Below are 19734 nucleotides of genomic sequence, written 5' to 3' on the forward strand. Positions count from 1 at the left end.
ACATAATGGACTACTATGTGATGCATAGTAGTCCATTATGCTTTAACTTTGCAGGGAATCAAAGAGGAAGTAAACCCATATTTCAGTTGCGTTACTGCAAGTTTAACGCCGTACAGTTCATTGTGTTCCTGCAAGTTTAATGCCATATATTTCAGTGCGTTACATGCCGTTTAATACAGTACATTTTTGGGCATTACTGCCAACTTAATGCAGTATATTTCAGTTGTGTTACTGCAAGTTTAATGCCATATAGTTCTGTGCGTTTCTGCAAGTTTAACACCATATAGTTCCATGCGTTACTATAAGTTTAACGCTGTATATTTCATTGCGTTACTGCAAGTTTAACGCCATGTAGTTCTGTGCGTTACTGCACGTTTGATTAGAGCCAGTTGCATTTAATAAATGTACAAGTGCATACATCCACTCACATGTAATGAAGACAACAAGGTTGCTGCTACTGCTAGTGATGTCACCGCGCTCAATGCCTGTGTTTTACTGCTGGCTCCAAAAAGTCGTCACTGCTACTGCTAGTGACATCACCATGCTCGATGCCTATGTTTTACTGCTGGCTCTGAAACATTGTCGCTGCTACTGCTAGTGACATCACAGCGTTTGATGCCTGTGTTTTACTGCTGGCTCCAAAACATTGTCGCTGCTACTGTAAGTGATGTCACCTCACTCGATGCCTGTGTTTGTTTTACTTCTGGCTCCGAAACATAGTCGCTGCTACTGCTAGTGACGTCACCCCGCTCGATGCTTGTGTTTTACGGCTGCTCCAAAACGTTGTCGCTGCTACTGCTAGTGACGTCACCATGCTCGATGCCTGCGTTTTACTGCTAGCTCCAAAACGTTGTTGCTGCTACTGCTAGTGATGTCAACGCGCTCGATGGCTGTGTTTTACTGCTGGCTCCGAAACATGGTCGCTGCTACTGCTAGCGATGTCACCGCACTCGATGTCTGTGTTTTACTGCTGCTTTGAAAACATTGCCGCTGCTACTGCTAGTGACGTCACTGCGCTCGATGCCTGTGTTTTACTGCTAGCTCCGAAATGTCGTTGCTGCTACTGCTAGTGACGTCACCACACTCAATGCCTGTGTTTTACTGCTAGCTCCGAAACGTCATTGCAGCTACTGCTAGTGACGTCACCATGCTCGTTGCCTATGTTTTACTGCTAGGTCCGAAACATCTTCGCTGCTACTGCTAGTGACGTCACTGCACTCAATGCCTGTGTTTTACTGCTGCTCCAAAACGTCGTCGCTGCTACTGCTAGTGACGTCACCATGCTCAATGCCTGTGTTTTACTGCTAGCTCCAAAACGTTGAATATAAAGGGGTGGGTCCTGCGCAAATCGTGCCACTCAAATAAAATACACAAATTCAAAATAATATAAATATGTGCATACATACAATGCCGTGAAAAAAAATATAGTCCAAAAAACAGCACGCATAAAAATATATAAAAAATATATAAAAAAATGGAAAAAAGGTTTAATGATAGAACAATAATAAAATGTCCGCTACTCAAGGCTCCCAGAACTCTCACCTTTAAACGAAGTGAATAAGCAAATCAAACAAACTCCAGGATTCTCTTATTTCATTCATAAATAATAAATAATAGCCATCAGGAAATCCAAAGGAGGGATGCAATGATACAATTCCACCACTGGAGGGCCAGTCCCAGCTTCCAGAACAGGTGAAATGGATCTTCACTTCTATTTCACAGTGTATGGCTCAAAATAAGAGAGAGGAGGGGGAGAGAGAGAAACAGGAGACTTCCATAGTGTAGTAGTTTAAAAAACGGCAGGTAGATTTATTAAAAGCAGTAAAGACTCTCACATTTTAATTGCAAAAACAAGCACAATCAGGAAGAGGGTATAATGACAACTTCCTCCCGCCTTACTCTACTTCCGGTTCGTCCTCTGGCCAATCCCTACGCGTTACGTCATGTGACTTCTTCATGGGGAAGAAGTCACATGACGTAACGCGTAGGGATTGGTTTGTGTTTTACGGCTGCTCCAAAACGTTGTCGCTGCTACTGCTAGTGACGTCACCATGCTCGATGCCTGTGTTTTACTGCTAGCTCCGAAACGTTGTTGCTGCTACGGCTAGTCACGTCACTGCGATCGATGCCTGCTCTTTACTGCTAGCTCCAAAATATCGTTGCTGCTATTGCTAGTGACATCACCGTGCTCAATGCCTGTGTTTTACTGCTAGCTCCGAAACGTCGTTGCTGCTTCTGCTAGTGACGTCACTGCGCTCAATGCCTGTGTTTTACTGTTGGCTCCGAAACGTTGTCGCTGCTACTGCTAGTGACATCACCCCGCTCGATGCTTGGGTTTTACGGTTGCTCCAAAACGTTGTCGCTGCTACTGCTAGTGATGTCGCCATGCTCAATGCCTGTGTTTTACTGTTGACCAGAGCCAAGCCGCGGTTTCAACCCCCATAGTCAAATAAGGAAATCCTGCTGGGCGGGACTACTTACTCTCATGGAAGACACATCTATTAGCTAAGAAAACGCTGGTCTGACGCCACACATAGATGTGCTGGAAATTTTCTTCATTACATGTGAGTGGATGTATGCACTTGTAGATTTATTAAATGCAACTGACTCTAATCTGGTGGCACCTTTTCTGTTTCTTTTGCATGTTATTTGGAGTCTGCTTTCAACTTCCCCTTGAAGTCTAACCCTGGAGCAAGGACTTGTTGCTGAAAATATGCAGGTGTCTTTCCCACTTGCTTCCTATAGTTTATCCTTCCCTTACCTTGAATTGAGAATCAAATGACAAGGTTTGTTTTTGAATGGACACATTTTTTGTAATCATTTCAAACTAAGCAGCAGTGGCACTATCCTTTGTTTATTACCTGATTCAGATGTTGGCCTTCATGTTCCCCCAGGCGCAGCTTATTGCCAAGTTGTCTCCAGTGGTAATGAAGATGGAGGTGATGATGATAATGAGGTCACTGACTTGACTTGGGTGCCAGATAGAGCAGAGGAGGAAAGTGAGGGTGAGGCACAACCCCAACGAGGCAGCCATCATGGAAGAGTGGAGAGCAGCCACCCTATTTCATTGCATTGTGGAGCGGTTATCTCCCGGCCTACTTCCCACAGCTCAGCTGTCTGGGCCTTTTTTAGTACATGTGCAGCCGATCGCACTGTTGCTATATGCAAACTTTGTCTCAAGCACATCAAGCGTGGCAAAAACACCAACGATTTGGGTACCACATGCATGACAAGGCATTTAACCTCCCACCACTCAGCCATTGTCAAGAGCACCTAAAAGCCATTCAAAAGGGGCAAAAATCCTCCTTACTTCAAGCTGTCCCTGCTTTACCTCATGACCTCTTAGCAGCCTCCACTGACAGGGATATAGTGCAAGGTATCCTAGGTGCTTGCAGCACATCTGCCAGCATCACACCACCAGATGTAGACTATAGCCAGAAAATTTCTCTGCCCCATCTGCTATAGCGGAAAAAAAAAAATACAGTCCCTGCCACCCACATGCCCAGCATATAAATGCAAACTTGTCAAAGCTAATGGCTCTACAACTTCTGCCTTTCCGCCTGGTGGATTTTGCCCCCTTCTGTGAATTTGCAGAATGTGTTGTGCCACAATGGTTCCCAGACTCTATTTCTTTTCACGTAAGGCCATTCCATCTCTACCATCATGTGGAAGGAAATGTTGTGGCATTGTTGGGCAAGGCAGACAGCCGCAAAGTCCATATTACTGCTGACATGTGGTCCAGCAAGTATGGGCAGGGGGAATATATTTTGTTCACAGCACACTGGATAACTCTGCTTCTAATTCAGAAGGATGCAGAACAGGGGTCAGTGCTGCAGCTTTTTGTGCCAGGTCTCCATACAGCTGAGAATGATGCAAGATTTGTCAGCTCTACCGCCGCCTCCTTCTCCATGCCCTCCTCTGCTGAATTGTCCTATGACCCTCATGTACCCTCTAAGCCTTCAAATGGCTATTCAATGAGTCAGGCTAAAAGGTGCCATGCAGTGCTTTAGCAGAGATTCTTGCAACTCTGCAGGGACAGGCCCAGAGGTGGTTCACGCCATGCCAGCTGGAGCCAGGAATGGTGCTGTGTGATAATGACACAAAACCTCCTGTCGCCCTTGGACAGGGAAAGTCAACACATGTGCCATGCCTGGCACATGTCTTCAGTTTGGTGGTGCAGCATTTCCTAAATAGGTACCCAGGTTTGGAAGATCTACTAAAGCAGGCCAGAAGAGTCTGTAGCCATTTCAGGCGATCATACGCAGACAGTGCTTGGTTGGCTGAAATTGAGCGGGAATTCCACCTGTCCATAAACCGCCTGATTTGTAATATGCCCACCAGGTGGAACTCGAATTTGGCAATGCTGCAGCCATTGTACATGCAGCAAATGGCCCTCAGTGAGTACCTGTATGAATATGGCACAACAACAGGATCAGGCTGGCTCCACTTTTTCGCTGCTCATAAAGAATGCATACACTGTACTGTCACCATTTGAGGAGGCCACAAGGATAGTGAGCTGAAGCAGAATCTGTGTGGCATTATGGACAGGGCACTGAAGGCAGAGCAGTGGGACGAAGAGGAGAATTATTGTTGTGTACAGAGGACTCACCTGCATACCCTGTGTTTACATGTAAATTACTGGCATTCATATGTAAATAGCTATGACATTCATATGTAAATAGCGACAGCCAGCAGCACTGATATGTATACCATGCCCCCTTGAGGTCATATCCACAGTAATCTCTAGCAACCAATCAACAAGCAGAAATCATGTGCTGTTACCTCTAGCAACTAACCAGTGAGCTGTAATGTGTGCTGTAACTTCTAGCAACCAGTTAGGGAGCAGTAATGATACACCGTAACCTCTTGCAACCAATCGCAATAGCTGCCTGATCTGATTCAGTAAATTGATATTAAGTCTATCTGCTATTTCTTGTATGTCTCAGAGCAGATGGAGCAAAACTGCATGGGGGGGGGGGGGGGGGCCAAGAAAAGTTTTGCCCAGGGTCCAAGCAATTTTAAAGACAGCCCTACGTTAATCAGTTAGAGATGGTTTTCCATCCCCAGATTGCTTTGGAGTACTACGTGGATGGGAGGAGGCAGTTTCAGATGCTATAATCCTCAGTGACCAGAGGAATCTGCTTCTCATGCCTCCACAAATTTGCGACGCATGGGCTCACTCATGTTTCAAAGCCTGAAAAAGAACCCAAGAATATGTGGCGTAAAGGAAAAGGATCACTATTGGTTGGCAGGCTTCCTTGACCACCGTTATAAGGGGAAAGCCTCAGAACTCATCCTGTCCCCACAGAGAGTGCAGAAGTTTAAATCCTTAAAAAGGAGTTTATCAAACGCTTTTTCCAACTCTGGAAGGTTACAGTGTTCGTTTTGAGGCTTCTATTGGTCAAGAGAGGAGCGGTGGAGAAGGCGGACGCCTAAGTGATGCATTTCTCAATTTTTTAGTCCTCGCTGCCCAGGGCTGTCAGCTTCAACATCCCATCGGCACCGTCTGCATCACATGGTGGATGATTTTCTAGGGGACGAAAACAGAGATGTAGAGCTCTCCAGATGATGATCCACTGGGTCATGAGAATAGACCATTGGCCAGAACTTGCCCAGTAGGCTATTTAGCTTCTGGGCTGCCCTGCATCCAGCGGGCTTTCCGAATGGGCATTCAGTGCTGCTAGAGGTTTTGTTGCTGATCATAGAACACATCTGTCCACAGCCTCCGTGGACCATCTGACTTTTATCAAAATGAATTAGTTCTGGATTACCAGGAGCTATGAAGCCCCTGATGCCGATGTAGCAGATTAAAGAGGAGTTCCACCCTGAATTTTTTTTTCTACATAATCACAGACCTTTAAACCTATAAAGAAACATTTGAGGGAAATGTGTTTTTTATACTTACCAGAAACTTACCAGTTGCTATATAGTGCTCTTAATCTGCCACTTCCTGGTCTGTGGAGCACCTCGTCACTTCCTCCCTCACCTGTGCTCCTGGGAAATGTGAGTCATCATTTCCCAGGAGTCTATGGGCAGTACTGTGAGCAAAAATCACGTTATTTCCTAACAGGAAATGATGAGATTTAAGCGGGTTGCCATAACAATGGGTCAGGACCTTCCTCCTTCGCTGCACATTGTTAAGGCAACTTTCTAAACAATCGGTGCTACAGGCGCTGGAGCATCACGCATGCGTGATATCAAGAGGTGCATGCTGGTTACCAAGCATGCACCTCTCCATCAGTAATCCAGGAAGAGATTGTGATTGGGCTTCACATGCCCACAATCATCATGGCAACAACCAGAAGAGGATTTACTAAGTTCTGAGTATAAAATAAATATATTATCAACATCTACTAGCAAACATATAATATTATTCTTTATGTTAATTATGCATTATGCTCGGATAGCTGAAAAAAAAATGTGTGCGGAACTCCACTTTAAGTGTTTTGGGGATTTGGAATCTCTGCAGGACTTCTAGGCTGCCTAGTGTTTTGGGTGTTGATTTCCTCTGGAAAAATGTTTTTGGTAGAGGTTCATGGCCACAATTAACACCCAAAGAACAATTTTTGCACACTTGTTTGACAGGTGCATAGATATCTTTGCAATATTTAACAGCAAGGCCAATTCTTGCTTTCATCAAGAGTACCTCTATAGGGTTATGGTGTGAAGGGACTACCGACACCCAAAGACCAATTTTTCCACACCTGTTTGACAGGTGTATATCATAATTTTTTGACAGCAAGGCCAATTTTTGCTTTCATCAAGAGTTACTTCAATCCAGAGTCTGTGGTAGAGACACCAGAATGTATCCATTATCCATTTATACTTGTTCCCAGTGCACTACATTGTGGCCTCATACAGACTGACTCCCCAAGCAGTTGCTTACAAAATAAAGAAAGCTTGCAGGGAAAATTTCATTTTTTGGGCTTTATAAATGCAATTATTGCTATAGCAGCTTCTATACACAGTGCCCTACGATTGATCCACTTTAAAGGTGGACTAAGGGGACCCCCAGGCATTATATTGAAAGGAATTTTTCATGTTTATGCTTTCACTTTAAGCATCATTAAATCACTGCTCATTTAAAAATTACGTTTTTTACAAATATTTTTTCATTGATAGATGTCCGGGTCCCATAGACTTCAACTGAGTTTGTTATTCGGTTTGTTAGTCAGTTCCGAACTTTCGTGATGTTCGAAAGTTCTGGTGTGAACCAAACAGGGGGCAGCTTGGCCCGTCCCTACCAGTGACTCATTTCTGCCCAGCACATTCAGCTCACAGATTCTGGGCTGACAGGTAAATGTAAGTTTGGAGGAGCAGGGTGAAAAAAAAAAACTTAAATTCTGGTATGGATTTTGAGGGGGACCCCTTAAAAAAAAGGCATGTATGGGTTCCCACAAACAATTTTTATACGAGGTCCTTCAGTTCTGGTGGGGATTTAAAGGGGGCCCCATCAAAAAGGAAAAAATTATGTGAAGTCCTCTCAAATTCTATACCAGACCCTTGGGTCAAGGTGAACCCCGAGCAAAAAAGGAAGAATAAAAAGCTTGGGGTCCCTCCTATCCATACCAGACCTTTATCTAAGACTGCAGCCTGGCTGGCCAGGAAAGAGGGGGTGGGACAGGCATGTGACCCTCCTGAATCATACCAGGCCCTCAACATGTTAGGACCTATTGAATGAATGAATGAATGAAATACTTGTATAGCGCACAATGCGAACTGAATCGCCTCAAGGCGCTGTGGCGAGCTTTGATCATCAGCTAAAAGAGGAAGGTCTTTAGTTTTTTCCTAAAAGCCAGGTGACTTTCTTCCAGGCGGATGTTGATTGGAAGAGCATTCCATAGCCAAGGACCTTGGACAGCGAATCTCCGATCCCCCTTGGATTTATACCGGGCTTTGGGCACGACAAGGAGGTTTTTGTTGGCTGATCGAAGACTGCGGTTCGGTGTGTAATGATTTATTTTCTCCATTAGGTATTGCGGAGCTTCTCTATGCACGCATTTGTGGGTGAGGCAAAGGGTCTTGAACGTGATCCGATTTTTTACCGTTAGCCAATGTAAGCTCCACAGCGAAGGAACGATTGATTCCCAGGTTTTTTTTTTCTGTTATCAGCCTTGCCGCTGTGTTTTAGATCAGTTGTAATCGCGCAAGTTGATATTGTGGTAATCCTATGTAAAGCGAATTTGCGTAGTCCAGTCGTGAATTAATGATTGTTCCAACTACCACTGCTTTGTCATTCTTTGGGATAAAAGGGATGAGTCTGCAAAGCATGCGCAGCAGATGGTGAGATCCACTGACTACTGCTCCAATTTGTGCATCCATTGACATTTGTGCGTCTAAAATAACCCAGAGACTCTTGGCCTTGGTCTTTGGGGGGATCGTCTGCCCAAAGACAGTGGTTGGAGATCAGGAGGTTTTGGTTACGGGATTATGATTTGGGTGTAGGATAAGCAGCTGTCTTTGATTCGTTGAGCTGGAGGGAGTTAGTGGTCATCCAGACATCTATTAATTTGAGGCAGTTTTCAAGTTGTTGTTGGTGATCTTTTTTTCCATTGATCCGGAAATAAAGTTGCGTTTCGTCAGCGTAAGAGTGGAAGCAAAGGTCTGAGCATCTGATGATTTGGAGGAGTGGGCAAATGTAAATGTTGAAGAGAATAGGTGACAAAGGAGAGCCTTGTGGGACTCCGCAGATGACTGCCCGGGATTCAGAGAGGAATTTTCCTAGTTTCACTGTTTGTGACCGATTTCCTAGGAAGGACACAAACCATTGGAGATCTATGTCTTGGACTCTGGCTACTTCCGTGAGGCGGACGAGTAGAGTATTGTGGTCTACTGTATCGAACGTTGTGCTTAGGTCTAACAGTACAAGGAGACACGGCTCTCCATCATCTGCTGCTTCGAGGGCGTTGTCCAAAATGTTGCTGTTTCTGTTCCATGACCCGGGCGGAAGCCTGATTGCAGCGGGTCCAGGAGTTTGTGAGTATCCAGGTGGAGTTGTAGCTGATGTACTACTGCTTTCTCCATGATCTTTGAAATGGTGTTGAGGCTCGTAATTGGCCTACGGTTGTTTGGGTCCTGAGGGTCCAGGTTTGGTTTCTTGAGTAGAGGTTTGACGATGCCTTGTTTGAGGATGCTGGGAATGATCCCTTCGTGAAATGAACGGTTTATGAAGTGGGTTATGGTTGGAGCCACGATGTCGCAGCATTCTTTCAGTAGTTTTGTGGGGATGATGTCAATTGGTGAGGTACTGTCACGAAGTTTATTAATGATGTTTTCTGTGGTGTCTGCGGTAATTGGGGTTAGTGAAAATTTCAGCGGTTGCAGAATGTTGGTGCAGACATCCTCTTTGTGTATTTGCCAGCTAAGGTTGGAGGTTTTCTTCTGCCAAATTGATTCCCTGATGGTTTTGACTATATCGATGAAAAAATCCACAGTTTGTCACAGTAATCCTGGGATTAATTTTCTAGGGGTTCTAGGCACACTGGATTCATTGATTGATTGACTAGTTTAAACAATTCCTGTGGTTGGTTTGTGGCCGTTGAGATTGTATATGAGAAGTGATCCTTTTTGGCTTTAAAGATTGCTTTCCGATAATTCTCTGTGAGACCTTTGTAGTTGAAGTGGTTTTCCTCGGTGGGATTTCTTCTCCATGTTCTTTCCGCTCTTCTGCGTTCTTGTTTTAGTTGGGAGAGTGAGCTATTAAACCATCCGGAATTTTTCTTCCTGATGAGAGCCCTGCGTTTTGGAGATACCGAGTCTGCTGATTGCAGTAATGCCCTGTTTAGGGAGTTGTGTTTCCTCCGCAGGGTGGTTTAAGGCTATTGTAGTTATCTTGTTGGCTAGAGTGGTTTTGAAGGATTCGGAGTACAGTTTTTTATGTGATCTGGTCAAGTGCGTTGTTGTTACAGGTTCCTGTTTTTCGTGGGTGATGTTGGTAGCGATTTTGAGTTTGATGGCGTGGTGGTCCGTCCATAGCAATGTTATGTTGTCAAGTATGTTGATGTCAATGTTCTGTTTGAAAATGAGGTCCAGGGTATGTCCTGACCCAATGCGTGGGAGTCTTTATGAGTTGCTGGAGGCCCAATTCTTCTAGTTGATTACCGCGATGGGGTCTTTGGGCTCATTTGCCCACAGGTTGAAATCTCAGAGTGCCAGGAAATTCTTGAATTTTAGGGTGTGTATTGCGAAGGATTCCGTGAGGGGTGAAAGAAGATTGGACTTTGGTCCCGGTGATCTGTAGCACAGTAGAATATGAGTGGTGTCTTGGGGTGTTGATTGGAGATGTAGCGTCAGGGTTTCCATAAAAGGCACTGGGTTCTGTGATGGTGGTTTGGCCTCCTCCTTTTTTCTCTATCCTGTGTGTTCGGTTAGGATCCTGTAGTTTTTCAGCACCAATTCGGTGAGGATGGTGTTGCAGTCAGGGGTTAGCCAGCTTTCGGTGATTAAGAGGCAGTCTACATTGTTCTCGATGATGAAGTCGTGTACTTCCAGTCTGTGTTTGACTGCAGATCTGGCGTTAATCAAGGCACAATCTAATTGTAGTGGTTGAGTAGATCTCTTCCTGTGGTTGGGAGTTGCTTGTCGTCCGGTTTTTAATAGTTGTTCTCTTTGAAGTATTTTTTGTATGGAAGATGGCAATGTGGCATTGATGTCCCTTAGTCTGTGGAGAACTTCTGCTGAGTATTTGAAGTAGCACATGGTTTGTGGATGAGATTGATGGTACTATGGGCCTAAAGATGATGATCCTGGTCAGGGTATTGACCCCGAGGACGGGCTAGGTATCAGACTTGCCGCCGTGCTTGAGGCTATTAGCGCGCAAGTTGATCAGGGGATGCCTATACGGATGCGGACGGAGTTGTTGTATTGGGTCGCTGGCTGTTCCAGCTACTTTTACTTAAGGTGAAGATCCCCACTCAGAAAAGAAATCTGGCTGTGATCCAGAGTAGTTGTCCTAGGATAACGTGAAAAATGGAAAGGAGGCCAGAGGTAGGGGTATGCTAACCTACGGTTGTTCCTGATTGTTCCAGAGGTAGGCAAAAAAAAAACCCTGGCAGTAGCAGCCAAACGCACCAGTGGGGCAAAAATTCCTTCCTGACCCCCGGAGGCGGTCGGACGGAGTCCCTGGAACAATCACTAGGGGGGGTGGGAGTGGAGGTGCGAGCTTACCTGGTTGCAGTGGTCCCCCGTTAACTGTCTGGTTCCAGTGAATCTGGCTTGCTGTAAGCCTGATGTTACTTAGGAGAGCGGTCCGGTTTCTCCTTGCAGTGGGATCTTTAAAATGGAGGGGGGATGGAGGTAGGCTAGCGGGAGGAGAACATTTTTTTCTGTGGTTCTGCCGCAGCTACCAGTCTAAGTGTGGCTAAATGTTTAGCCCATTAGGGGTGATGACAGGGTGGCTGCGGTGTGGCCACTTTAAGGGTACTTCAGGGTTGCTGGAACAGGGGTGGGAAGTTGAAAGTTTTTCCACAGAGAATGGGTGGACCAAGATAGCCGCCGGCAAGGCCAGAGCCCCGTGCTTTCCTAATTCACGTCCCGGGGGCCGGTACTAATGAAGGTCGGGGGCTGGGGGGCCATGCGGCGTGCGAGCCCTGAAGTGCCGAGGTTCTGGGGGATTGTGCAGGCGGCTGCAAGGTAGGTTACCGCGGTACGACCGGACTAGGCCGGAGCCGCGGTATTGCGTAATGAATACCCGAGCGGGTGGCAGGTAGTCCGCGGCGGACACAGGGAGAGGTGGATAGGTGACTAGGGGGGATTGTTCCCAGCCCCCATGTCACTATCCTCACTGAAGCCGGGTGACGCCGGGTGAAGATGCGGGTTGTAAAGTGGCTGGTGGAAGCCCGGGGGAGAGCAGGAGAGCCGAGGGAAGGGGAGGGAAGGGGAGATTGGCACAGCACCTTATTCCATGGTGATGAGGACAAGGACCTCTTTTCCTAAACCCTGGCCCAGTAGGTGTAGGGGTCTGTGTGGGGGGTTTATCGGAATCTGGAAGCAAAAAGGGGCCCTCAGATACTTTTCCCCCATGTGAGTAAGGTTATAAGTCTACTCTGATACCCCTAAACTAAAATTCAGTGGAACCAATAGCCTTCAGAAGTGACCTAATTAGTAAATAGAGTCCACCTCTGTGTAATCTCAGTATAAATACAACAGTTATGTGAAGCTCAAAGAGGTTTGTTAGAGTACCTTAATGAACAAACAGCAACATGAAGGCCAAGAAACATACCAAACAGGTCAGGGATAAAGTTGGGAAGGCGTTAAATACCACCTATGTTTTTTTATATGTTTCCCAGTGGTTAGTGCAGTGGAAGACAGCATAGGTAACCCTAAAAGCTTGTTGCCACATATCAGGGGTGATGTGGACATTTAGCTTGTCTGCTCATTTAGTTAGTGTAGCAATTTGAGAGTAGGGATGCTCATCGTTCAGTAAGGAGTAGAATAAAGATGTTCCTTTTTTGGGGTACGAAGAGGGTGAGTAGAATTGAAACGGTGGTTCGGCTAGCTTGACTGTGGAGGGCAATTTCAAAGAGTTGAGAAAGTGTGAGCTTCTCACGTAGGCATAGAATTCGGAGTTTGAGAGGCCAAATTTATGTTGGAGATTCTGAAAAGATTTTAGCGTAGGGCTTTTGATAAGATTAAGAATGTTTGTGATACCATGGACATTGAGTGACCAGATTTTTTCTCTATTCCCTTTTTTTCTTTTCTATTCAAATTCATCCTATTCTATTCTTTTCTAATTCAAATGTATGCTATTCGAAATTTTAATTTGAAGGAAAGTTAGATTCTATTTTATTTTTTGTTTTCAAAAAAGTTTATTAAAGCGATAAATAGAAAACAGTGTCAGCAAAAAGGATCAGATGACATATACATCATAAGCAGTTGGATGACAAGATTGTAATAAAGTGGTAAACAGACCATAGGACTCTACAGACCAAACAAAAAATATAAACATTAGTGTAGATCTTACATCCAACAAAAGACTGCAAGAAAGGGAAAGATAAAATATTCAATGTTCTGACCTTCATATTTAAAATGTATAAGAATAGACTACCGTATTTTTCGGACTATAAGGCGCACCGGATTATAAGGCGCACTAGCAACGACCGGCTGATAAAATGGATATTTCCATATATAAGGCGCATCGGACTATAAGGCGCACCGGATTATAAGGCGCACTAGCAACGACCGGCTGATAAAATGGATATTTCCATATATATAAGGCGCATCGGACTATAAGGCGCACGGTCGATTTTGTGAGAAAATTTAGGCTTTTACGTGCGCCTTATAGTCCGAAGGTTAACGTCAAGAGACTTGATCTGTGACTCCATGCGCGCCCATCTGACAGATACTGTTAACAAAGAACTCCAGCGATGTCAACAGGTCATATATAAGGCGCACCGGATTATAAGGCGCACGGTCGTTTTTGGGAGAAAATTTAGGCTTTTACGTGCGCCTTATAGTCCGAAAAATACGGTATACTAAGAAAGAGAGGAGAAAAGTTCAGAAAGGAAATAAGAAAAAAAAAAAAAAAATTGCAGATAGCCAAGAGAAAAAACCCAAGGTATGATCATTTTAGTAATCGGAATAGGAACCATGGGTTCCACTTTATGTCATATATATGAGTCGTGTCCTGCAGAGTATGGAAAATCTTTTCAGTCAGCATTACTTGATCAATGCATGAGAGAACCTGAGATAAAGGGATCGACGGGGACTTCCAATGAAGTGCTATAGTCCATAGCATAGAGACACAGATGGAGTGAATGAGCCTTACTAGGTGTTTTGAGGTGTCAAGCGGGGTTTGGAAGAGAAGACAGTGGTGGTAAGTGAGGGACAATGCCCGACCAGCGAGCTTGTCCATCAGTCTTAAAACCTCTTGCCAAACTGGACGAATTAAACCACAGTCCCAAAAGATGTGAACAAAGGTGCCCAGGTGATTGCAACCTCTAAAACAATTGGGGGATGTATGGACATAAATCTGGTGCAAACGTACCAGAGTGTAGTACCATCTGGTGATTACTTTAATAGCTGTTTCCCTGATTGTTAAGGATCTAGTGCATTTACGCATATTGTCCCATCCCTCTTCCCAGTCTACAACACCGGTCCCCAGCACCATCTCCTTTTCCCATTGTGATCTATACCGCGGAGTCTGATCCACAGTATGTCCTTCAAGAGCTTTGTAGATCAGGGAAATCAGGCCTTTTTGGCGTGGGAAGTTAAAACATAAATCCTCAAAGATGGTGAGTTGGGCCTGGGACCGGAGCCTGTAATGGGAGAGAAAGAAGTGTCGGATTTGTAGGTATCTGAAACGCTCTCCGTCAGGGAGTTGGTGCTGGGTCTGTAATATCGAGAAGGGAATGAAGTCAGAACCCGTCACAAAGTCCTTTAACTGAGTAAGTTTACATTGAACCCACAATCTGAAAGACTCAGTATGGAGATAGGCTGGGGGGAACCTAGGATCACCCAGGAAAGAGGCGCCTACAGAGCTCTCCGAGGTGAGGTTGTATTTGTGTTTGTAGCGGTGCCACAGTAGTAGACTGTCCGCAACTATAATATTAAGCGTGTATAAAGTAGAGTGAGGTCGATGCGTTGACCACATAAGGCCAGGGAGATAAAAGGGTGCTATCGAATCACTCTCAAACCTCACCTAAGGGACTCTGGAGTTAGGGATCGACCACTGTGCTTGTTGCGTAAATCTGCAGGTAAGATAATACAACCAAATTTGAGGAACCCCCAGGCCTCCACTTCTCATAGAGCTGTACAGGACCCCCTTAGCAAACCTGGGCGATCGATTATTCCAAATGAATCTATTAAAATGGGATTGAAGGTTGAGGAGAAAAGATTTGGAGAGCTTAACCGGTAGGGAGCGAAACAGATATAACAGCCTGGGGAGGATGACCATTTTGAGCGCTGTGATTCTTCCTATAAAGGGGATATGTAAAGAGAGCCAGCTTTTAATAGTATTTTTAAGTTTACTAATCAATGGGGGGTAATTAACCCCAAAGAGATCGCGGAAATTTCCGGGCAGTCCTACTCCCAAGTAGGGAATGTGGGAAGTGGCCCAAGTAAAGGAGTAGTTTTGTTTAATGAGGGCTAAATCAGTGGGAGCAAAACCTATAGGAAGGGCCACAGATTTGGAGACATTAATGGAAAGACCAGAGACCTTCGCAAAGTTCGACAGTGTTAGAAAAAGGTTGGGAAGTGAAACATGAGGATTGGTTATAAACATCAGAACATCATCCGCATACATGCAAAATTTGTACATTTCGTCACCCTTAATGTAACCAGCAATGTCAGGATGTCTCAAAAGAGCAATCGCGAGGGGTTCTAGGGCTAAAGCGAAGATTAAAGGGGAAAGGGGACACCCTTGTCTAGTGCCTCTACCTATTGGGAAGAATTCGGAGCAACAGCCAGGTAGCTTAATGCGGGTCATAGGGTTATCGTAAAGGGCTTTGAAACCTACTAGGAATTTACCTTGAAATCCCATGCGTGGTAGAAGTGTGTTGATGTAATCCCATGTAACACTATCAAACGCCTTCTGTATGTCTAGGCTTAACAGGAGGAGCTTGCGGGAAAATAGGTTGGCGTCTTGGATAACGTCTGTTGCTAAGCGGATGTTGTTCATTATGAAGCGATGTGGGATAAATCCAGATTGGAAGGGGGAAATCAAGGAGGGGATAAACTTTGCCAGTCTGTCAGCTAAAACTCTACTAAATATTTTGATATCATTATTTATAACCGAGATAGGCCTAAAATTTTGGGGTAAATTATGATTCTTATTGGGTTTCGGGATTAGTGACATGTTGGCTAACAACATTTCCTCTGGGAAGCTATTGCCAAGTAGGATTGAGTTAAAGAGGTGTACCATTCTAGGGGCTAGGATCATGGAGTATTTTTTGTAATAAAGGGCCGAAAAGCCATCCGGGCCTGGAGCAGAACCCGTTTTCAGTGATTTGATGACCCCTAAGATTTCCGGGATTGTGATAGGGGCATTGAGTTCTTCAAGTTGTGAGGTGGAAAGTGTTGGGAGGGGGATGTCATAAAGCCAGGACAGGTCTTCAGGGGAGGGGAGAGTGTGGGGGGGCTCTAAGAGTTTGCTATAGAATTGCTCAAAGATTTTGAGTACCTCCTTGGGATGTGAAGATACAAATCCGTCTTTATTAGACAGCCGGTATAAATGAGGAGGGCGAATCGAGTTAGACAATCTCCTAGCAAACATAGTTGATGCTGAGTTATTGAATAATAAACAGCGGGCTTTAGTCCAACAAAGTGTCTTTTCTACCTTGGACGACAAAAGGGAGTCTAGTTCTAGGCGTTTTTGTTCGATGGAATGTCTGGTAGAATCCAAGTGTAATAAAGACGTATTTTTATATAATTGATCTAGTTCCCTGGTTAACTCCACTATTCTGAGTCTATTAGACTTGTTACGGGCAGCAGAAATACTAATAATTTTCCCTCTGATGACAGCTTTATGTGCCGTCCAGAGAAGTGAGGGCTGAATATCTGGGCGGGCGTTCAGAGAAAAATAGTCTTCCAGAGATTGGGCCAATTGGGAATCTACCGCTGGGTCAGAGAGAATGGACTCATTCAATCTCCAGGAATGGGGTGTGGGGGCGAGCCTAATAAACCCCGTAGTGAAGGATGTAACCTGATGGTCTGACCATACACAGGGGTGGATGGAGGCCGCTAAAGAATTAGCAAGTATGACTGGAGAAGTGTATATGTAGTCTAATCTCGCTGTTGTTATGAGGATGAGAGAAAAAGGTGAACTCTCTGCAACCCACGTTATGTGCCCTCCAGGTGTCAGTGAGTTGAAGATCCCGTAAGCCACCAGTGAGAGATTTCGGGAATGCTCTAGATGCGACCGTAGTCGACGAGCTGTCTAGAGTGGCGTTGGCTACTGAGTTAAAGTCACCACCTATGATCATATGAGGGGAGTGGTGTTGTGCCAATTTCTCAAAAAATGATCTAAAAAAGGCTGCTGAGCCGTCATTGGGTGCATAAACACTGGCAATAGTAAGTTCCCTGTTGTGGACAATCCCTTTCACAATCATATAACGACTTTCAGGGTCCCTGAACATTTGCTTAACCTCCATCGGGAGGGAAGAGTGGAGGAGTATGGCGGCACCCCTGGTCTTGGACGAGTGGGACGAGTAAAAGGCTTGAGGGAAATCTTTATGAAAAAATTTGGGATGGGAGGAGCGGGAGAAATGTGTTTCTTGGAGAAGAAGGATTTTAGCTCCAAGTTGTTTATAAAAGGTAAAGGCTTTGCGCCGTTTGGAAGGGGAGTTAAATCCTTTAACGTTGTGTGTGAAATACATGTTATTGCCATGGCATATGAGAAAATACGTAGATAGTTGGGGGATCAGATCTGATGGAGGGGGGGGAGGGGGAAGTCACAAATGAACACTCGTCCGTCAAGTCCAATAATGTCAGGGGAACCCTCACAGCATCCCCCAGAGTCCACAGGAATAGGGTACAATGCAGTAACACTAAGAGTATAATTAGATCACAGAACCTGAGTATAAAAAAAACATATGCTGTAGAAGAATCATAGGATTTGAAAAATGATCGACCTATAGAAGAGAGAACCAAAAAACATAGAAAAATAAAACTAACATTTGAAAAAACAATCCCAGCCTCTAACATAGGCCTGAGAAACAACATTAATGATAGATGTGGTAGCGTGTGGGAGAGAGTTCCCACACCGAAGGGAAAGTCGTATACCGAGACAACTAGGTCTCGCGCCCAGTAGGGTTGCGCAATGGTAGGGAGCACCCACCAGAGAAGCAACCAACCACTGGAAGGGGGAGCCATAATACAGCTCCTAGGGACTTGTAGAATTCCAGAGGAGTGGGCAGAAGACCGTAGAAAACATATGCTCCTCCTCCCTCTCCCCCCCCCCCAAAAAAAAAAAAAAAAAAAGTGGAGAGGAAGAGAGAGAGAAAAAAAAGCTACTCTCGAAAAAACAAACAAAAAACATAGTGTGTATGTCCTCTGGGAGTCAATGTTAACCGCATATAGAACCTTAAGATGAGCCGGAGTAAGGTACCATTAACGAGGGCTATCTTCCACCTGGTCCCCAACATCATACCGGATCCTACGCCTGTCTCTCCTGGTAGGGGGTGTTTGCCATATAGGTGTAGCTCTGGGAGTGGAGGGTAGTCTGCGAATCGCAGAGGCATCCAATAAGCCAAGTTTTACCAGGATTTCTTGACCCTCCAGGACGAAGGTGGCGGAGTACGTCGTGCCATTATGAGGGATCACCAGGCGAAACGGGAATCCCCACCGGTATCTGATACAGGCTGATTGCAAGACAGTGGTAATCTCCTTCAAGTTCCTTCTCCTCTCCAAAGTCGCCGGTGCAATATCAGGGAAAATCTGGATAAAGTGGTCATCAAGGGTTATCCTCTGCTTGTTGCGGGCTGCTCTCAATATTTCTTCCTTAACTAGAAAATCCTTCATGCAAAGGATGATATCCCTGGGAGGTTTGTCCTCCGGGGGTTTGGGGCGAAGAGCCCTATGAATACGATCACATTTGAACATGTTGGAATCATGGTCAGGGAGCAAGGATTTAAACAACCTAATCACCACAAGGATGAGCTCAAAATCAGACTCAGGAATTCCACGGAGGCGCAGATTATTGCGCCTGTTTCTGTTGTCAAGGTCTTCGATCTGAGTCTGCAGCAACTGGACCGTAGAGGATAGTGCTTCATGTTCTCTGCTAAGGTCATTATGAGCAATCGCCAACTCATCATGCTTAGTCTCTAACCTCTCCGTCCTCGCGCCCAGGGCAGAGATTTCTTGTGAAAGTGCATGTGAAGTTTTTTGTAGTTCTGGTTGGAATTTAGATGCCAACCTGTTGTACATGGTTTCCAGACTTTCCTCTAGGTCCGCTTTAGAGAGGGTGCTGGGGCACTCACTATTTGACGATGGAGCAAGTGAGGATGGACCTGGGGAACGTGGAGAGGTGGCGGGACCCGGGGAGAGGCTGCCTCTGACGGCACCATCTTGCGCCATGCTAGATTGTTCCTGAGAACGGAGAAGATACTGTGTGGGGGTCTTTTGAGCGATGCCCCGTGCTTTTTTTTTCTTCGCCGGCATGCACCAAGGTTCTGCGGGTTGAGGGGTGATGTAAGAAAAGAGAGCGAATCGTGGTGTTAACGGCCCTTGGGGATAGGCAGAAGTCCCGGACGGAGCAGATCTAGAAACTCAAACGTCCATCCTGTACCTAGCCGCGTATGCGGCCTCTGTGGAAGGGGGTGAGCTGAAGTGGGTGTAGAAAGATGGCTGCTGGCATTCTATCTGTGGGCTTGCTGGGATGTGTTGTCCCACAGACTGGTCCCGAACTGTAAATGACCCAGGTCCTGTAGGGCCGGGTGGAGGGGGGTACTCCCTAGGATATATGCACCAGCGGGGGTCAGGGTGCCAGACAGCAGTTGGCAGCAGGGGGGGGAGCGTTGCTGTACTCACTGTGTGCTCAGTAGGTTGTGAGGTGAGGCTGTAGGCCAGAGATGCAGCCTGTGCTCCAGTAAACGCAGGTCGCGGCCGGAAACTTGCCAGTGGTGGTCCGTGGCGTCTCAGGGCCCGTCCGGGCGCCGCTCTCCTCAACTTCGGGAGGTGATCTTCTGCTATGCTGCGCGTATGGCGGTGAGATGCGGCGCGGGGCGGCCCATCCGAGGGCCCCAAGATGGCGCCCGCTGACACTCCGAGCCTCGCGGCGGTGATCTACGGTGAAAAGCG

The sequence above is a fragment of the Lithobates pipiens genome, unplaced genomic scaffold (assembly GCF_037356315.1).
Source record: "Lithobates pipiens isolate NorthernLeopardFrog02 unplaced genomic scaffold, aLitPip1_a1.2 Scaffold_1, whole genome shotgun sequence".
NCBI classification, from domain to species: domain Eukaryota; kingdom Metazoa; phylum Chordata; class Amphibia; order Anura; family Ranidae; genus Lithobates; species Lithobates pipiens.